This window comes from Lissotriton vulgaris, chromosome 7, assembly GCF_964263255.1.
Source record: "Lissotriton vulgaris chromosome 7, aLisVul1.2, whole genome shotgun sequence".
NCBI classification, from domain to species: domain Eukaryota; kingdom Metazoa; phylum Chordata; class Amphibia; order Caudata; family Salamandridae; genus Lissotriton; species Lissotriton vulgaris.
The window spans coordinates 750273779-750292906 of NC_141695.1; positions in this window are offsets into that span (position 1 = coordinate 750273779).

The window sequence follows — 19128 nt, forward strand, 5'->3', positions numbered from 1 at the left end:
GATGTGGTGGTGGATGCGGCGGTGGATGTCATGGTGGATGTGGTGGTGGATGTGGTGGTGGGTGTGGTGGTGGTGGTGGATGCGGTGGTGGTGGTGGATGCAGTGGTGGTGGTGGATGCAGTGGTGGTGGTGGTGGATGGGGTGGTGGTGGTGGATGGGGTGGTGGATGTAGTGATGCTGGGTGTGGTGAGTGTGGTGGTGGATGTGGTGGTGTATGTGGTGGTGGTGGATGCGGCGGTGGATGTGGTGGTGGTGGTGGATGTGGTGTTGGTGGATGCGGTGGTGGTGGTGGATGTGGTGGTGGTGGAAGTGGTGGTGGATGTGTTGGATGTGGTGGTGGATGTGGTGGTGGATGTGGTGGTGGGTGTGGATGTGGTGGTGGATGCGGTGGTGGATGCGGTGGTGGTGGTGGTGGAAGTGGTGGTGGATGTGTTGGATGTGGTGGTGGATGTGTTGGATGTGGTGGTGGATGTGTTGGATTTATTTCTTTATTTATTTATTTATTTCACTTATATAGCGCTACAGCTACCCAACAAAGGGTTTCCTGGCGCTGGTGATCCAGTGCTTTGATTGGTTCAGGTTCTAGATGTTAAACAGCCATGTTTTTAAGGCCTTCCTGAATTTCATATGGTTTGTTTCCTGCCTAAGTGTCACCGGGAGAGTGTTCCAAAGTGAGGGTCCGAGATATGAAAAGGATTTTCCGCCCATTCGCGCCAGCCTGATTTTGGGGATCACAAAGTGGTTGGCTGTGGCTGAACGCAGGGTTCGAGATGGGCGGTAGGGATGTATTAGATATTGTAGATACTTGGGTGCATTATTGGTTGAGATCCTGTGCATAATGCATAAAGATTTGAATTTCACCCGGTTCTCGATTTTCAGCCAGTGCAATTCGCGGATGTACTTGGTGGTAGGTGTGGAGATGGGAATTTTCCACAGTAATCTTGCGGCGGCATTTTGCACTGTCTGAAGTCGTCGGGTTGTGGCCTTATTGGCCCCCAAGTATAGCACGTTGGCATAATCAAGTCTGGAGGTTATTAGAGCATTGATAACTGTTTTTTGGGTATTTTTAGGCAGCATCCAACAGATTTTTTTCAACCACTTTAGAATCGCGAAGCATGTAGCTGACGTCTTCGCGGCTTGCTGATTGAGATTTAGCGATTCATCTATGATAACCCCGAGGTTGCGGGCTGATTTGACTGGGACCGGGGGGGTACCCATCACGTCTGGCCAGTGTTGGGGTCCCCAGAGCTCTTTGTTCTTACCCAGAACAAGTAACTCGGTCTTTTCGCCATTGAGTTTGAGAAAAAATTTTCTCATCCACTCTGCGATATTGGTTAGACCGAGTTTTAATGCCGAGATGTTATTGGGTTCGGTGGATGATAGAGAGAAAATAAGCTGAGAATCGTCAGCATAGGAGAACATAAGTAATCCGGTTTCTTCTATCATTTTGGCCAGCGGGCTCATGTAAATATTAAAGAGCAGTGGGCTCAGTATGGAGCCCTGAGGTACTCCATGTTTGAGGGTCATAGTGTCTGAGCAGGCAGATTGGGAGAAAACTTGGAACGTGCGCTGTTCCAGTAGAGATTTGATCCAATTGCATGCAGCGCCTCTGATACCAATGGCGTGGAGTGTTTGTTCAAGTACAGTATGTGACACAGTATCAAATGCTGCACTGAGATCGAGTAACAGCAAGGCTACCGTTTCTCCACGATCCAACATGAGACGGATTTTCTCAGTGACGCCTAACAAGGTCGTCTCTGTGGAGAAGCCTGTGCGGAATCCTGACTGGTGAAGAGGTAATAAATCATGGGTAGTAATGAAATCAGTAAGGACTCTGTGGACGTGTTTTTCAAGTATTTTCGCAAAGGTTGGTAACAGGGAGATAGGTCTAAAGTTGGATGGCAAATTGGGATCTGTACCTGCTTTTTTCAGCAATGGGTGAATCATCGCATGTTTCCATTCATTCAGTACGGTTTCTTCCTGTAAGGATTTATTGAGAAGATTGGTGATTGTTTCCAGGGCCCCATTATTGAGTTTTTTCAGGACCGAGCATGGTAGTGGATCATTTGGTGAGCCTGATTTGATGGAATTTAATAGTTTGCGAACCAGGTCTAGGTCAAGCATCGGCCAGTTGTTTAGAATAGCTGAAGGTGGTAAATCATAGGGGAATGTGCAGGAGGGCAGAGCTGTTTCCGCAGGGATGATGGGGGCTGAAATATTGGTTTCAGAACCGATATCAGTGGAAGGTAAAATCACATTAGCCTTGGCAATGTCCTTTGTGATTTGTTCTATACCCTGATGAATTTTATCCACCTTTTCTACAAAAAAGGCTGCAAGAGAGTCGCATTGAGATTTATTAAGGTCTGGGGGAGATTGTAAGGTGAGGGAACCAGCTAGTTCTCTTACAGTTTTAAAAAGTGTTTTGGACTGGCAAAGGGCTTCAGTAATTTTTGTGCAGGCATGTTCAGCTTTGGCTTTAGCACATAGCCTCTGGTAGTTTGAAAGTTTATTTTTATAGGCTTTTTTGGCATCCGGACAGTAGGTTTTCCTCCATTGCCGTTCTGCAGTTTTGCAGGTGCTTTTTTCATGTTTCAAGGTCTCAGTGAACCAAGGGGCAGGGGGGCGGTGGGAATTTTGTTTTAATTTAGTTTTAGGCAGAACGGAATCAATAGCTGTTATCAGCCAAGTTTGGACCGATGTTGAGAATTCTTGTACTGTTGATTTTGTACAGGGAAGATGGCCTTCAAGAAAGGAATTGAGATTTTCTATATCAAGCTTTTTTCCATTTCCTGACTAGTTGCGTAGGTACTGATGTTTTATCCTTGTTAGAGAGTTTTACATGAAGGGAAAATTTAATCAGGAAATGGTCTGACCAGGGCACTGGAAGGGCAGCGTGTGTGGATATGTCACTTAGGTTGGAAAAGATGGGATCCAACCAGTGGTGGTGGATGTGGTGGTGGTGGAAGTGTTGGATGTGGTGGTGGATGTGGTGGTGGATGTGGTGGTGGTGGAAGTGGTGGATGTGGTGGTGGATGTGGTGGTGGATGTGGTGGTGGATGTGGTGGTGGATGCGGTGGATGTGGAGGTGGTGGATGCGGTGTATGTGGATGTGGAGGTGGATGTCATGGTGGATGTGGAGGTGGATGTCATGGTGGATGTGGAGGTGGTGGTAATGGTGGATGTGGTGGTGGATGCGGTGGATGTGGTGGTGGTGAATGTGGTGGTGGTGGATGCGGTGGTGGTGAATGCGGTGGTGGTGGATGCGGTGGATGTGGATGCGGTGGATGTGGATGTGGTGGATGTGGTGGTGGATGTGGCGGTGGATGTCATGGTAGATGTGCAGGTGATGGTGGATGTGGTGGTGGTGGATGCGGTGGTGATGGTGGATGCAGTGGTGGTGGATGGGGTGGTGGTGGTGGTGGATGGGGTGGTGGATGTAGTGGTGGTGGGTGTGGTGGTGGTGGGTGTGGTTAAAGTGTTGGTGGATGTGGTGGTGGATGTGGTGGTGTGTGTGGTGGTGTATGTGGTGGTGGTGGATGCGGTGGTGGATGTGGTGGCGGTGGTGGATGTGGTGGTGGTGGATGTGGTGGTGGTGGATGCAGTGGTGGATGTGGTGGTGGTGGAAGTGGTGGTGGACATGTTAGATGTGGTGGTGGATGTGGTGGTGGTGGATGTGGTGGTGGCTGTGGATGTGGTGGTGGATGTGGATGTGGTGGATGTGGTGGTGGATGTGGCGGTGGATGTCATGGTGGATGTGGAGGTGTTGGTGGATGTGGTGGTGGGGTGGTGGTGGTGGATGCAGTGGATGTGGTGTTGGTGGATGCGTGGTTGTGGTGGATGCGGTGGTGGTGGTGGTGGATGCGGTGGTGGTGGAAGTGGTGGTGGATGTGGTGGTGGATGTGGTGGATGTGGTGGTGGGTGTGGATGTGGTGGTGGATGCGGTGGTGGTGGAAGTGTTGGATGTGGTGTTGGATGTGGTGGTGGATGTGGTGGTGGGTGTGGTGGTGGATGTGGTGGTGGATGTGGTGGCGGTGGATGTGAATGTGGTGGATGTGGTGGTGGTGGATGCGGTGTATGCGGATGTGGTGGTGGATGTGGAGGTGGTGGTGATGGTGGATGTGGTGGATGTGGTGGTGGTGGTGGATGCGGTGGTGCTGGATGCGGTGGTGGATGCGGTGGAGGTGGATGCAGTGGATGTGGTGGTGGATGTGGTGGTGCATGTGGTGGTGGATGTGGCGGTGGATGTGATGGTGGATGTGGTGGTGGATGTGGTGGTGGATGTGGTGGATGTGGTGGTGGTGGATGCGGTGGTGATGGTGGGTGCAGTGGTGGTGGATGGGGTGGTGGATGTAGTGGTGGTGGGTGTGGTGGATGTGGTGGTGGTGGGTGTGGTTAAAGTGTTGGTGGATGTGTTGGTGGATGTGGTGGTGTATGTGGTGGTGGATGTGGTGGTGGATGTGGTGGTGGATGTGGTGGTGGTGAATGTGGTGGTGGATGTGTTGGTGGTGGTGGATGTGGTGTTGGTGGATGCGGTGGTGGTGGTGGATGTGGTGGTGGTGGAAGTGGTGGTGGACGTGTTAGATGTGGTGGTGGATGTGGTGGTGGTGGTGGATGTGGTGAAAGTGGTGGTGGATGGTGTGGTGGTGGATGTGGTGGTGGTGGATGCAGTGGATGTGATGGTGGATGTGGAGGTGATGGTTGAGATGGTGGTGGATGTCATGGTGGATGTGGAGGTGATGGTGGGGATGGTGGTGGTGGATGCAGTGGATGTGGTGGTGGTGGATGCGGTTGTGGTGGTGGATGCAGTGGTGGTGGTGGATGGGGTGGTGGATGGGGTGGTGGATGTAGTGGTGGTGGGTGTGGTGGATGTAGTGGTGGTGGATGTAGTGGTGGTGGGTGTGGTGGATGTGGTGGTGGATGGGGTGTTGGATGTGGTGGTGGTGGTGGATGCAGTGGTGGTGGTGGATGTGTTGGATGTGGTGGTGGATGTGGTGGTGGATGTGGTGGTGGTGGGAGTGGTGGTGGATGTGGTGGTGGATGTGGTGGTGGTGGTGGATGTGGTGGTGGTGGATGCGGTGTATGTGGTGGATGTGGTGGTGGATGTGGCAGTGGATGTCATGGTGGATGTGGAGGTGATAGTGGATGTGATGGTGGATGTGGTGGTGATGGTAGATGTGGTGGTGGTGCGGTGGATGTGGTGGTGGTGGATGCAGTGTTGATGGTGGATGCAGTGGTGGTGGATGGGGTGGTGGTGGATGTAGTGGTGGTGGGTGTGGTGGATGTAGTGGTGGTGGGAGTGGTTAAAGTGTTGGTGGATGTGGTGGTGGATGTGGTGGTGTAAGTGGTGGTGGTGGATGCGGTGGTGGTGGTGGTGGATGCAGTGGTGATGGTGGATGCAGTGGATGTGTTGGATGTGGTGGTGGATGTGGTGGATGTGGTGGTGGGTGTGGTGGATGTGGTGGTGGGTGTGGATGTGGTGGTGGATGAGGTGTTGGATGTGGTGGTGGTGGTGGATGCGGTGGTGGTGGTGGATGTGTTGGATGTGGTGGTGGATGTGGTGGTGGATGTGGTGGTGGTGGGAGTGGTGGTGGATGTGGTGGTGCATGTGGTGGTGGTGGTGGATGTGGTGGTGGTGGATGCGGTGTATGTGGTGGATGTGGTGGTGGATGTGGCGGTGGATGTCATGGTGGATGTGGAGGTGATAGTGGATGTGATGGTGGATGTGGTGGTGATGGTAGATGTGGTGGTGGATGCGGTGGATGTGGTGGTGGTGGATGCAGTGTTGATGGTGGATGCAGTGGTGGTGGATGGGGTGGTGGTGGTGGTGGATGTAGTGGTGGTGGGTGTGGTGGATGTAGTGGTGGTGGGTGTGGTTAAAGTGTTGGTGGATGTGGTGGTGGATGTGGTGGTGTAAGTGGTGGTGGTGGATTCGGTGGTTGTGGTGGTGGATGCAGTGGTGATGGTGGATGCAGTGGATGTGTTGGATGTGGTGGTGGATGTGGTGGTGGGTGTGGTGGATGTGGTGGTGGGTGTGGATGTGGTGGTGGATGTGGTGTTGGATTACATTGAACCCGCATGCATCAAGTGCGGATTATACAATATAAAATAATGATTTATTTTGCGCTGACTCGCAACCTTAACCAGCCATGATCATTTAGAAATAAATAAGACTATCCACTTAGCTGTGTGAATACAGCACATTCTACAGCCGATTAATACAAATTCACCAACACAACTAAATAAAGAGCATGAAAAGACAAATAAGAAAGCTGGTGAAAAAGAAAACACATTGCCCAAAAAATAGTTATTCTGCAAACTGCATATATTGTGCAAAAAGAAACGGAGCATTACTGGCAAAGACCAATAACTTACTTAACAATTCTTTTAAGCTAAAGAAATCCATTGCAGCGCACGTTCAGTGACTAAAAATTGAAATCAAAGCAACCACATTCATCCATCAAAAGAACAGCTCAAGAAGGCTGTATGGTGGGCATCGTAAATAAAAAGTGCACATTACACGGCAGGCCGGCCGTGAAACTGAAAGCACGGCCGGCCGGCCGTGAAAGCCTTTGATCTGGCAGGGGGTGGAGCGGCACCAAGCTGGGCAACAGATGGCTGGCAATTTGATGCTGTGCACGCGCATTTTAGGTCAATGCGCTTGCGCATTGACCTAAAAGCGCACGGGCACAGCACCAAATCGCCAGTTAGTTAAAATTTGTTTAAAGCCCTATAGTCTCGCTTCTCTATCAATGCGCATGCGCATTGATAGGTCACGAGACCTAAAAAGTAAGCTCTGACATGTTGTAAATCTCCAAACATAGTTTTCCATGCTTTTTTTGTGACAAGGACCCAAAGCGTGCAGAATGAGTGCCTTCGGTCCCCCTCCGGTAGAGAGTTACTTACTTTTATTGTGTTATGCTTATGGTGCATTGTGGATTTTTCCCATCTTCCACAAGATTGAGTGTTGCTTATAATTATTATGCGGTCCAGGGTGCCCTTTGCGTATAAATTCAGTCTTCAAGTTTGAGAGTACATTACTACTTCTACTACAAAATGCAAGTTCCTCTGGTTTTCCTTAATGTGGAGCAATATTTTTACTTCACATGCTTCATTTTCTTACTTCAGTATGAGGAGTAAGCTGTTAGGGTGTGTTCGGGTAACCATACATTGGAAGAAATACAGCTTTTTTTGTGTTGAAAATGCTGTTGTCCATTATTGTTTTTATTGTTGCACCGTCCTTTCCGTAAAGCCTTAAAGACTTGCAGGCACCTGCATCAATGTAGGCTTTTGCGATTCCTTAATTGCGATTATTAAAGAATTGCAATTAAGGAATTGCAAAAGCCTATGCATGTAGCAATCGCTGTAAAATTTGCGATTCCCAAACATTCCTTAATTGCGACTCGCAAATTGTGAGTCGCAATTAAAGAATGCCTTCCCATTCATTCCCATGGGCCTACAGGCCCATATAGGTACTCGCAAATTGCGCATCCAATTTCAAGGGTGCAAGGGTGTCAAAAGGACACCTTGTTGCACCCCTGAAATGGATCTGTGCATGCATGTTGCACATACACATGCCCCAAGGGCATGTGTGTGTGTAACCTACAACTTTGAAAAATGCACTTTAGTGCATTTTTCAAAGTTTTTGCAAATTACTATCAAATACAAATTGATGGTAACTTTTTCCCCCTATTATCAAAATCGCAATTTGTGATTCCATCATGCATTGCATTTAAGGAATCGCAATTTGCAATTCCTTAAATGCAATCACAATTTTTGAAATCTCAATAAATTGCAATTTCTTAAATTGCGAGAGGCTGATAGGTTGATGCATCGCAAAACCCCTTTTTTGCGAACGCAAATGGTAGATTTTTTCGAATTGCACCGTTTGCGCTGGCAAAAATGGTTGATGCATGTGCCTGTTGGCTCTTTGGGCCAGATGCATCAAAGGGGTTTGCCCATTCTGTGTCTATGGGAAAATGTGTTGATGCATATGGCCCTTTGTCCTTTAATATCTTAGAGGACTTCTACCTCATATTCCCTGCCGGTAGAATCTGTCTCAGCGCCTTGACCCCTTTGTGCAAAGTTTGCGCTTTATAAAGTGGTCATTCATTGTCATTTGGTTATTACCAGAAAGAACTGTAGTATCCTGATCCCAGGTTTGTGGGTGGCAGGGTGTATGTGTGAGTGATCATGTGCATCTGTATCACTCTTTCTTTATGTGGAGGTAGGCAGAGCAGCTGTCAGTACTGCAGAAGAGGCTGCAGCACCAGGGACCATTGTTGCCATGTGACTTTTGTGCAATTCGTTTTCGACCCAGCCGTGAGGTAGGTAGGCCCATTGTTGCTTGCTTGCACTATGGCATCCCTGCTACTCCTCTGGGAAGGGACATTTAAATCTGTAAAGTGGAAGAGTCGGCGGAACTGTTAGGCCACATTTTGCGGGAGGAAAAGAGAATGCTGAACACGAAGGTGATGCTGCTCCAGAGGCCAGATTAAACAAGCATTGATAAAGCCAAGAGTTTTCACCTTTGGGTACTATTGGCTTTGCCAATAGTGTTAGCCATGCTGTTCAGCATACCCAATGCTGTTCAGCATAACTAAGAAAGAGAAACACAACACTATGATGCAGCCAGCCATGTCATTTTGTAGGCTCACGCACCAAGCATGTGCATGCCTACAAAATGACGTAGGCAGTTTTGTTTTCTTTTTGATAGCGATCCGAGTTGGATTGGTAAAAAAAAAAGAGAAAAAAGGTAGCATGAGTGGGAGGAGGAAGCAAAACAGAAAGAGGCCGAGATATGGATCGAGGGTGAGGGTGTGGATAGCAACATGAGGGTGGGGGGGCGCCACATTGGTCATGGGTGGAGAGAAGCAACACGGGTAGGCGGGAAGTACATGAGGGAGACAACTGGAAACACATACACTCTCATGGGGAAAAAAATGTACTGCCAGAAATGTAAGCAGTGGAAGGATACGACTAATGCATCCATATTCTAGATAACAGCGCATGCGTTGTCTAGTAGGCAAAACCTAAAAAAGCAACGTGTTGTTTTGTACTTACTGAAGGCTTCCCTCCTCTATCTACAAGAACTTCAATATCTGTTTTTATTTCAAGTTTATGCTGTGCTTTCTTTTAAAAAGAGCATTTGGGTCAGGTCATCTGCTTGAAGTGTGGTTAAACACTAAATGGTTCTACAGGCAAGAAGGAGCATTATTGAATTCTTTCTTAGCATTGTCACCTTTAATCTAGAAGGTCAACTCTCCTCCAAATCTAGAAATTGAAGCGTACCATGTTTCACTGTATCTGTGCAGTCAGATATTTGACTTACCATGCCGTGTTTTCGTGCAAAGAAGGTAATTTGTGAACTGTCCCATACGGACAGTGCAGAGGGATGCTTGGATTGCCATGCAGTGCTTGGGTGCAAAGAGGTTAATGAGTGCACTGCCTCATATGGTTTGTGCAGACGAAAAATAAAATAAAAATAACAATGTTATTCAAATTTAATTTCTCCTGCTCTTAGATCAGTGGGGCAACGCTGAGGAGCCGTCCCTGACAGCAGTGCAGTCTTCTGATGCCTGATCCTCGACATCCCCCACTGCAGCCACATCACACCCTACCTTAAAGACCAGCACTGGCTCCCCACCAACAAGAGGATAACCTTCAAGCTCCTCACCCACGCACACAAAGCACTCCACGACACTGGACCAGTGTACCTCAACAGCCAACTTGGCTTCTACACCCTCGCCCGCCAGCTCTGCTCCGCAGATCACGCGCTCGCCACCGTCCCCCACTTCCGAAGAGTGACCGCCGGCGGCAGATCATTCTCCCACCTCACAGCCAAAACGTGGAACACCCTCCCCATCCACCTACGGCAGACCGAAGACCTCCTAACCTCCTGGAGACTCCTCAAGACCTTGTTCTTCGATCAGTAGCAGCTCCCCCCCCCCCCCAGCGCCTTGAGATCCTCACGGGTATGTAGTGCGCTTTACAAATGCTATGATTGATTGATTGATTGCTGCAAAGTAGTTAAAAATGTGTGCACCACCGTATCGGGTTTGTGCAGTGGGATACACGGGTTACTGTGCAGTTTCCTATTGGAAAAAAGTTAACATGTGCATTGTGTCATTGGGTTTGTACTGTGGGATACATGGGTTGTTGTGCAGTCTTCTCCTGCAAAGAAGTTAATGTGTTCACAAGCTCACTGGGTACGTACAGTGGGATACACGCGTTATCACGCAGTTTTATGGTGCAAAGCAGGACAACTGTGGCGTGTTAAGTAAAGGGCTGTTGGTGCCAGGATGCACAATGTCACCTGCCTGCTGCAGCTAAATACTCTGGAGTAGCTGAACTTCAGGCCACAGTGTTTTTTCTCGCTCACTTACTTTTCTAATCCTACCGTGAAAGAATGCAAAAAATGTGTCCCCTTTGCAATTCCTTCTGCCTGCCCTGAGCTGCTGTAGTGTGTGTCATGTGCAATTGGTGATTAGCGCCTAACACGACCTCTTTAATTTGACACAATCAAGAACAACATAGACCATTCGTGCTCCCAGCAACCCCCTCCACAGTCCGACCCATCAGGGTGGTCTCTGGGCACAGCTATGGTATTCCAGCTTCTGAAATGGAGAAATAAGTCTGCATAGTCTCTGTCTATCGGTTTAACGTGATGTATACTTGTGAGCTTTTATCATTTACTGTCCTAGAATTCTAATGCATGCTGTGCCTGTGACCTTTGGAAAAGGAGAACACTTTCTTCCTGCCCTCAGCAAAAGACTAGTGTGCCTGAGACTGGTAAGGCATCAGGAGGTGGCTTAACATATGAAGAGGGCCTTATGCTCCATACTCACAAGGCATCATGTAAGATCTTAGGAATAAATTGTACCTACTAGATCCTTGTCAGGTTTCACAGATCTTTAAAATTTTACTGAAGTTCTTTTATAATCAGTGTTCTTATGTTTGCGTGTAGGAAGTCGACAAAACTGCACTACACCAATCACGGAAAGATGTTTCTAAATCCTTATCTACTTCAGAAACTCCACTAAGTTGAACAAGAATACAAATTCTGCAACAACTAGTGGTTTTGGAATAAGCAAAACAGCATGCTTTTTTGTTTTGTTGCAGGAGCAGGATTATCCATTTATTTCCTACAAAATGTCACCTGTATGTGATGTGCAGGGTTGCCAAATGTTGCAATTTCTCAAAATTACGTTTTCAAATGTGATCAATTTATCACTGCAATTTTTACTTTGCTCACACATACTCTGAAGCAGGAGTACATAAATGTCAATGTATCAAATGTACCTAGGTAGGCAAGAAAAAAAAAACTTCACCATAATAAAAATAAGGCAAAATGGCGTGGTTGCTGAATATTGAGCAGGCAATATGCCTATACCATAATATTGTAGCCATAATATTGAATACTAAAATGTTGGCGGGTAATTGCATATAGAGTTTCTATTCCTATCTCTTCAAATACGTACCTAATTATATATATCTTCAAGGTACGCAGACAAGGAGTTAAGAATCGTAATTCTATACACTATGCTCTTACCTTTCGATATTTTTGTCTGAGATTTTCTGGCTAGGATTTTAAGGAATAACAATATTCCTAATCAATATTCTAGACTACAACCAAGCAAACCACTGATGCTTCAATCCTTTCCTCCATCCCATAGAACCAGACCTTCCAAGGATAGAATTTCCATCTACAGCATCATTTTCACCTTTTATTCAATTTGATGTAAGAGCTACAGCCAAACTGGTTCTAATCTCCATGCATGTCCAACTGGTTCAAATGTTCACACCTACATGGACATCTAGTTGCAATCCAGACCAAATATTCTTTCAGACTTCAGCAATTACAACATCATCAACAGGCCACTGTGCAAAGGATGGTTGAACCAGATTCACTCAGAGATGGTTCCAAAGGCAGCCTACAGATTAATTAGCAATGTTAGAATTGAATTGTCTACCTCACTGTATTGAGCTTTATACTTACTTTAAGAAAAGGTTTAACCTCCATGATCAAGATAGCTAAGGAAATGTCTCCATTGAATGACCATCAAACAGAATTAAATGCTACTGTGGAATTAAGTCCCCTGTGACTACAGAGCATTATTGAAGTTCTTAAATAAAGAAAGAGCATTGAGAATCTCTGACCCACAACAACATGTTGTACATAAATTTTGCTTACCCACACTAAATCACCTAGCAACTCAATTTCTAAAGAGATACTATTGAAGGTGTCAGTGTTAGAGTACAAATGAAAATGAACCAGGGAGGCTTGGCTTGAGAGTGCAACATGGCGGACGCTCTCTAACGGAGCTCTGCATGCAACCCCTCTAATCTGGTATTTATCTGGTATGATACCTGTTATTGACCATCAATCTAAAATCCTACTGTCCTATATTGTGAGACAAAGCTGTGCATGTGACCTGCTGCATCGGGACCCCCTGCAAAACTGACCTGCGGACTGTGGAGCTCCCGAGCCGCAGTGCTGACTGGTGGAGAGACACTGCTCCACAGTGGAGGCCCTCATCGCGGGTAAAGTTGACTGTGCTGGAGAGAGGTGGTGCATTTATGGCTTTGTTCTCCACTCGACCACCTTGCACTACAACACTGCTGTGGAGGAAACCTGACCACCCTCGCTACCACTTGCTGGCCGAGCCGTTAGCTGCGGGCAGAGCGCTCGCCATTGGTGCTCCACAGATCTGTTTTGCTCCGCACTTCCCCTCTCGCTGCCCAGCTGCCCTTGATGGCTGGGTGACCCCGTGGGCCTTTAAAATTGCTATGGTGCTGCCCAGAGAGGTCCCCGGGGAGAGGCCTGTGACAAAGGTTGCCACCGTAGGAGCGGGAGCACCTGCAGGAATGTGATGCAGCCTGCAATTCTACCTGGCCGAGTCTTGGGCACTGTGCCATGTTCCCACTCACCATTTCATGCATTGAGAGGGAACAGAGACTTGGGAGACTCTAGCTGTTGGGCACTGACTGATTGGGCATGCCTGGGCCTCAAGGCTGCGATCGTGGAGCTCTCCACCCCGGCGATATCCAGGAGCCTCCGACCACATGGTTCAGTGGCATGCAGGATGAGCACGGCAGCCAGAACCTGGGCTGCAGGGGTGAGTGAGGAGCAGCGGAGCCCTGCCTGACCCGCTTTCAGGCAGGGCATGACTACCCACCTTCAGTGCCCAGACTTGAAATGCCTCACTACCCACGAGACACAAGCCAAATCCATACATACCGCTTTCTGCTTTACTCTGTTGTCCTCATTCTATTATACTTTAGGAGTGGTTGGCAGACCCCACGCTCTACTTGGCATTCATAAGATATTGGTGGTGGCTCTTGGTCTCGCACTGCCTCTGCTGGGCTCCACACCGGCCTGCTTTACTGGACTACCCTGAGAGGAGCACTCTGTGGCCTAAGCCTACCACCATGCCTGCTTGGACCTAGCACTGGTATACCGCGACATGCCTGTTTTAATGCCTAACTTCATACTCTAGACTACTAAACTGCACTGCAAAAGGTGCTGTGTAAAATCCCTGCACCAGCGTCATGGGTTAAGATAAGTCTGCCTGCCCAGCACATCACAGACCCAAATGGAGCAATACACCACTAGACCTGTAAGTGGACATCCTGAGGGGCTGTGGGGAACAGCACCTCCTCAAAGGTGGAGGAACTTGCCAAATGCCTTCAGGCCATTCAAACCTCACAGGCAGCTGAGTCCCGCACTGTAACCCTTACACTACTTAGTGTCTACTGGACATGATCACATTATCAACTGAATGTTGTTCAACCTACGTCATTTATCCCTAATCGCTTTTGTGGAATGGTCCAGGTCCTCTATTTCAACCCTACAGCGAGGGTGCAGATCATTGGAGTACTGTACCACACCTTCCCCGTCAGTCGTGTGCCCTTGCCAGACTGTCCCCTGTTCCCACTCCTCTTCGCGTGATCGAACAACTAGCGCAAATCATCCACACTGATGCTCAGATATGTGGATCTGTCACAAGATGGCGGAGAGGAGGGAGCTCTGATCCGGAGCTCCTGTCCCCTGGATCACTAAAGAGTGCAAATCCTCGTGTACACCCCCTTCCGGAAAGACAAAAATACAAGGAATACAATAAAGGGATCTTACCAGACAGAAGAGAAACAAGAAGCCTGAAGGTGTGTGCACTGCCGACAAAAGTGCCCGATGATCCGCACCTCGTCTCCCCCTTCACGAAGGAACGACCAGCGAGTTACACCGCCATCGAGGGAAGGCATTAATAGCGTCTCTCGCAACATCTCCCTACGGGAAAAGGAGCCACCGACTCTGCTCCTGTATGCCGACTCTGCTCCTGCTCCCATAGAGGAAATCACTGCCCCATAAAAGATCACCAACACTAAGAGGGAGCAGCCGACCCTTAAACTGCATGCCTCCGGTCTCCCATTCCCTTATGAACCTGTGAGTGACAACGAGACAAAGGGCTCAGGCCTGATAGCTGGGTCCCTAAAGGAAGCCTGTACCGATGCGAGGCTCCGTCTGCATGAGTGCTGAGCCCCCGGTGCCTGACCTCAAAATTGCGACCATCTAAGACAGTTAAACTGCAAGCTCAGTTACTGTCTCGATTCAAAGCCAAAGTCTAAACCGCTTTTGTAATCCCCACAACCAGTGCAATCCAATAGGCATCTGAAGCTCCGATATTAAGAAAATCTAGACTAAGCAGCCTAATTTCAGGAACACTAATGGACCATCTAAGCCTGATCCCAAAATGGCAGCCACACGGAGACTATCACTCCGACAACTAATCCATCCTGCAACCCGGTTCTGTGCCTAGAAACTCGAGTGAACTCCAGCAGGCATGTTAATCAAAGAGTATTTTTATCAATAATCATGTTAAAAACCAAAGGGAAACCACTACAAGCAGCTCCACAAGCAGAACAGTCCAAAAGCCTGATCCCAAAATGGCGTTCATTCGGGACAAATCACTCCGGAGCACTCAAATTGCAACCAAACAGTACAAAATAAACCATGCCAAATAATCGTTGGCTCTAGCTTAAGGGAACCAGAATTTCTCTATATAAAAGAACCGGGTCATCTCACAAAAATGTTAAAATTAACTGCCAAAACCATAGCATCGCAATGGAAAGCACAAAATGACTAAGCCCCTCAATCTGAGAATTACAAATCAGGCAGTAAAATCATACTGATGGCCCGAAATCTACCCTCTGGCACAGTTGGCTCCTCTGCTCCCTGTCTTATAGCCCCCAATTGACTAGAATGCATCCACAAAACAGAATAAATAGACCACAGGTCCGCCAACCCCACCCTCCCCGAACCAACTCAGCACATGGCTTAAACCTCCATGGCAGGAACTCCTTCTCCATCATGTACCCTCCCAACCCCTCACCCAAAGCGAAAATAAATTTTAAACAAAGGCTGTTAAGACAACGCCAAGAATGCCTAATTGCGGACCTATACCACTGCGCCTCAAAAGGCTTGCAGAAAATGGACCTCATTTTCCACACCCAGAATCCAAGGGCCTGGAACTCCATTCTCAGATCTCACCTCCGTATATATAAAACAACCACCACCCCTCTAAGCTGTAAACTAACGTTACTAACACCCAACCACCGCACTCGCTACAGAAACACTTTTGTGACCATATACAGCAATGGCACAATCCTGATCCAAGCCAAAAACGACAACCTGGAGGCCTTCGACTCACTCTTCCCCACACTACGTCTTGCCCTCACCCATCCATCCCAGCCCGGCGCGAAAGAAACCCTATCCTCTAGCTACCACACGGAGAAAACCTTCCAACTCATCCGCCCATTCAATCCCCCCTGCCAATATACCACCCGCTCAATCCCCCGCCAATCTTCCACCCCCCAGTCCCACTATCTCCCTCAATGCATCCCTGAGCCCGCAACACTCATCCCATTTAGGCACATCCAACACTAGACCCACTCAAGATGACACACCTCAACCCCCCTCCAGTATCCCCCTCCCCCTTCCCCCATCCAGTAACCAAGGAAATCGACCCCCTGTTAAAAAAAACCGAACTCCCCTTCTGCACTAAACCCAGCAAACTCACTGATACCTGTGACTACCCCCATAAACCATACTGAGACCATAAACACAGGGAACAACACCCACACATATACGCTATCAACACCAAACACAACAAAACACCCTCCAGCCACTAATGGTCAGACCTCGGACACAGAGAGACCACACCACCCCCACCCCTCCCTCCTTGAGCATAACCCAAAGACTGGCTCGACTAGAATTCCAACTAGGAATAGCTACACAAAATATGAACAGAATTTTATCCAAACACAATATGCCCTCCACTCAGGGCCCACCCCTCTCACTCCCTAGCACTCCCAATAAACATAGATATCACCACAAAAATATACGACTCAGATGGAAGGCAACCCCCCTAAGTAACCAATCACATAGACCTAAGAGGATGATCGCTGCAATGTCCATGCAAGAGGCATGGGGTCTTGCCGAATCCTATAAAGCAGCGCGAATCACAACCTCCAGTTCTGTGATCCCAGTAATCACTGGATTTGGGAGAGAAATTACAACCACAAAAATAGTGAGACCTCCAGCGCACCTCACAAATATTCCTAGGGCTCCCCCAAATGAGGAACTAAACAACAAGAAAGTGGCCAACTGCATGCTCATAAACTGCAAATCTGCGAACAAACACACAACAGAACTGGCAGAAACCATCCTAACACATGACATAGACTTCATGTTCATCAATGAAACATGGTTGAATGAATCCTCTCCCCCTATCTTCGATATGCTCGTACCCCCGGGATTCTCTATCATCAACAAGGACAGGAGCAACCATCGAGGTGGAAGGACTGGATTCGTATATAAAAAGAACATCTCTATAACAGAAACCGACTCCTTAAAATATCATAAACTGGAGTACCTTACAGCCACCATCAAAACGTCGGATAACAAAATGTTTCACTGTCACCTAATCTACCGACCACCAGGAAACGAACCATATTCGGTGAACAGTTGGCTGACCTGATCTCACACTGCTCACTCTCAAACAAGAACAACCTAATACTTAAAGACCTTAACCTTCACTGGAATGAGACCAACAACCTTCAAATACAAACCTTAAACGAACTCCTTCACAATAACAACTTGATCCAATACTGCACTGAACAAACCCACAACATTCCTGGATGCCATCATAGCCCACGAAGATGCAGTCGCCATCGATCGCACCCTCCCTGTTGACTGGTCAGACCATCACCTCATCCTCTTCCACATCAATCGAAAAACACATTGAATTTCTCGCGCGAAAGATCACTTCCACTGGACTGAGACAGATCCCCTTGGAAGAACTAGAAGAAAGACTGAGCACACTCTTACACTCCAACGTAGGAGAAAGGTCCACAATAGAACTTACCTCACAATATAATGAGGCTCTGACCGACATGCTGGACAAAATAGCACCCCTGAAACAGAAAAAGAGCAAGTCCCTACCATCGAGATCATGGTTCAACACTGAACTAAACCTGCAAAGAAGGCAACTAAGAGCAGCTGAAAGACTTTGGCACAACAACCCCTCGACAACTCACCTCGAACTACTCAAAAAGGAACGTAGGAAAAACAATAAGCACATCGCGCATGAAAAATCCTCCTTCTTTTGCGACACACTGAATAATGCAAAAACCGCCCCAAAGAACTCTTCAACATTATCAGAAAACAAACATCCAAACCAACACCTACTGCAATTCCAGCCTCCAAAGACCTACGTAACAAATTTGCCAATTTCTTCAATGAAAAAATACTAAAGATTGAGCTCTCACTGATGGACCACTCGCATCCCTCAAAGGCAGGCCCGCTACTCATCAAAGAAGATATAAACCCACCTAGCCAACCAACCAACAACTGGCTTACCTTTGCACCCACCACTGAAACAGAAATTATTGAACTAACTACCGGATTCAAAGCCTCATTGCACCTTGAAGACCGCCTTCCTGCTCAACTGGCAAAAAAACTCAAATACTCCTTAGCCCCTATCTGGACTGAGATTATAAACAGCTCCCTGGAAACAGGAATCATGCCTGACTGCCTCAAAATAGGCCAGGTAACACCATTAATGAAAAAAGCAGGTGCCGACCCTAACGATCTCAACAACTACAGGCCTGTCTCCAATCTTCCTTTCCTAGCAAAACTACTAGAAAAATGTGTTCTCCGTCAACTCACCCACCACATGGACATTAACAACCTCCTCGAACCGCACCAATCAGGCTTCAGGAAAGGATGTAGCACAGAGAGTGCCATCTTAAATGTCATAGATGATGTGCACAAATCACTGGACAAGAACCGCTGCTGTCTACTCAGACTCCTTGACGTTTCGGCGGCCTTTGACACGGTCGAACACAAACTACTCATCAACACTCTCCAAGGAAGGTTAGGAGCAAAAGGGGTGGTCTCACAATGGTTCACCTCCTTTTCACAAAACCGCTCCCAAAGAATAAAAATAGGAAACTCCACATCCGACCTACACCCTATAATCAGAGGTGTTCCCCAAGGCTTAGTTCAACATCTACATGGAGCCACTCACCGTCATCCTCAAAAAAGCCAACATTCCCTTCCACCTCTACGCCGACGACACCAAGATCTACATTGAAACCTCCTCCATAGCAGACATGCAAAGACTAAACAACACCCTAAGAGAAGTACAAAAGTGGCTGTCCCTAAACCATCTGAAACTAAATCAAGACAAAACGGAAATCCTTCTCATAGCCAACAAAGAACAGACCTCCCAAATCACGGAATGAATAAAGTCTATTGATGCTCTCGACTGTACTCTCATCCCAGCAGACTCAGGGAAGTTATTGGGTATCACTCTAGACCCCAACCTGGATATGATCAAACACATAAAGAACACAGCAAGAGGAGCCTTCTTCAACTTAAAGCTACAGAGCAAAATCAAACCCTTCATCCCACCAACTGACCTTAAGCAAGCTGCTTAATCCCTCGTGCTGTCCAGATTAGACTATGGGAACACCACTCTCACAGGCGTGGCTAAACTTCATCTTGCTCCTCTCAGAACAACACTAAATTCAGCAGCCAGAATGGTGACAGGAGTAAAGAAATACGAACAC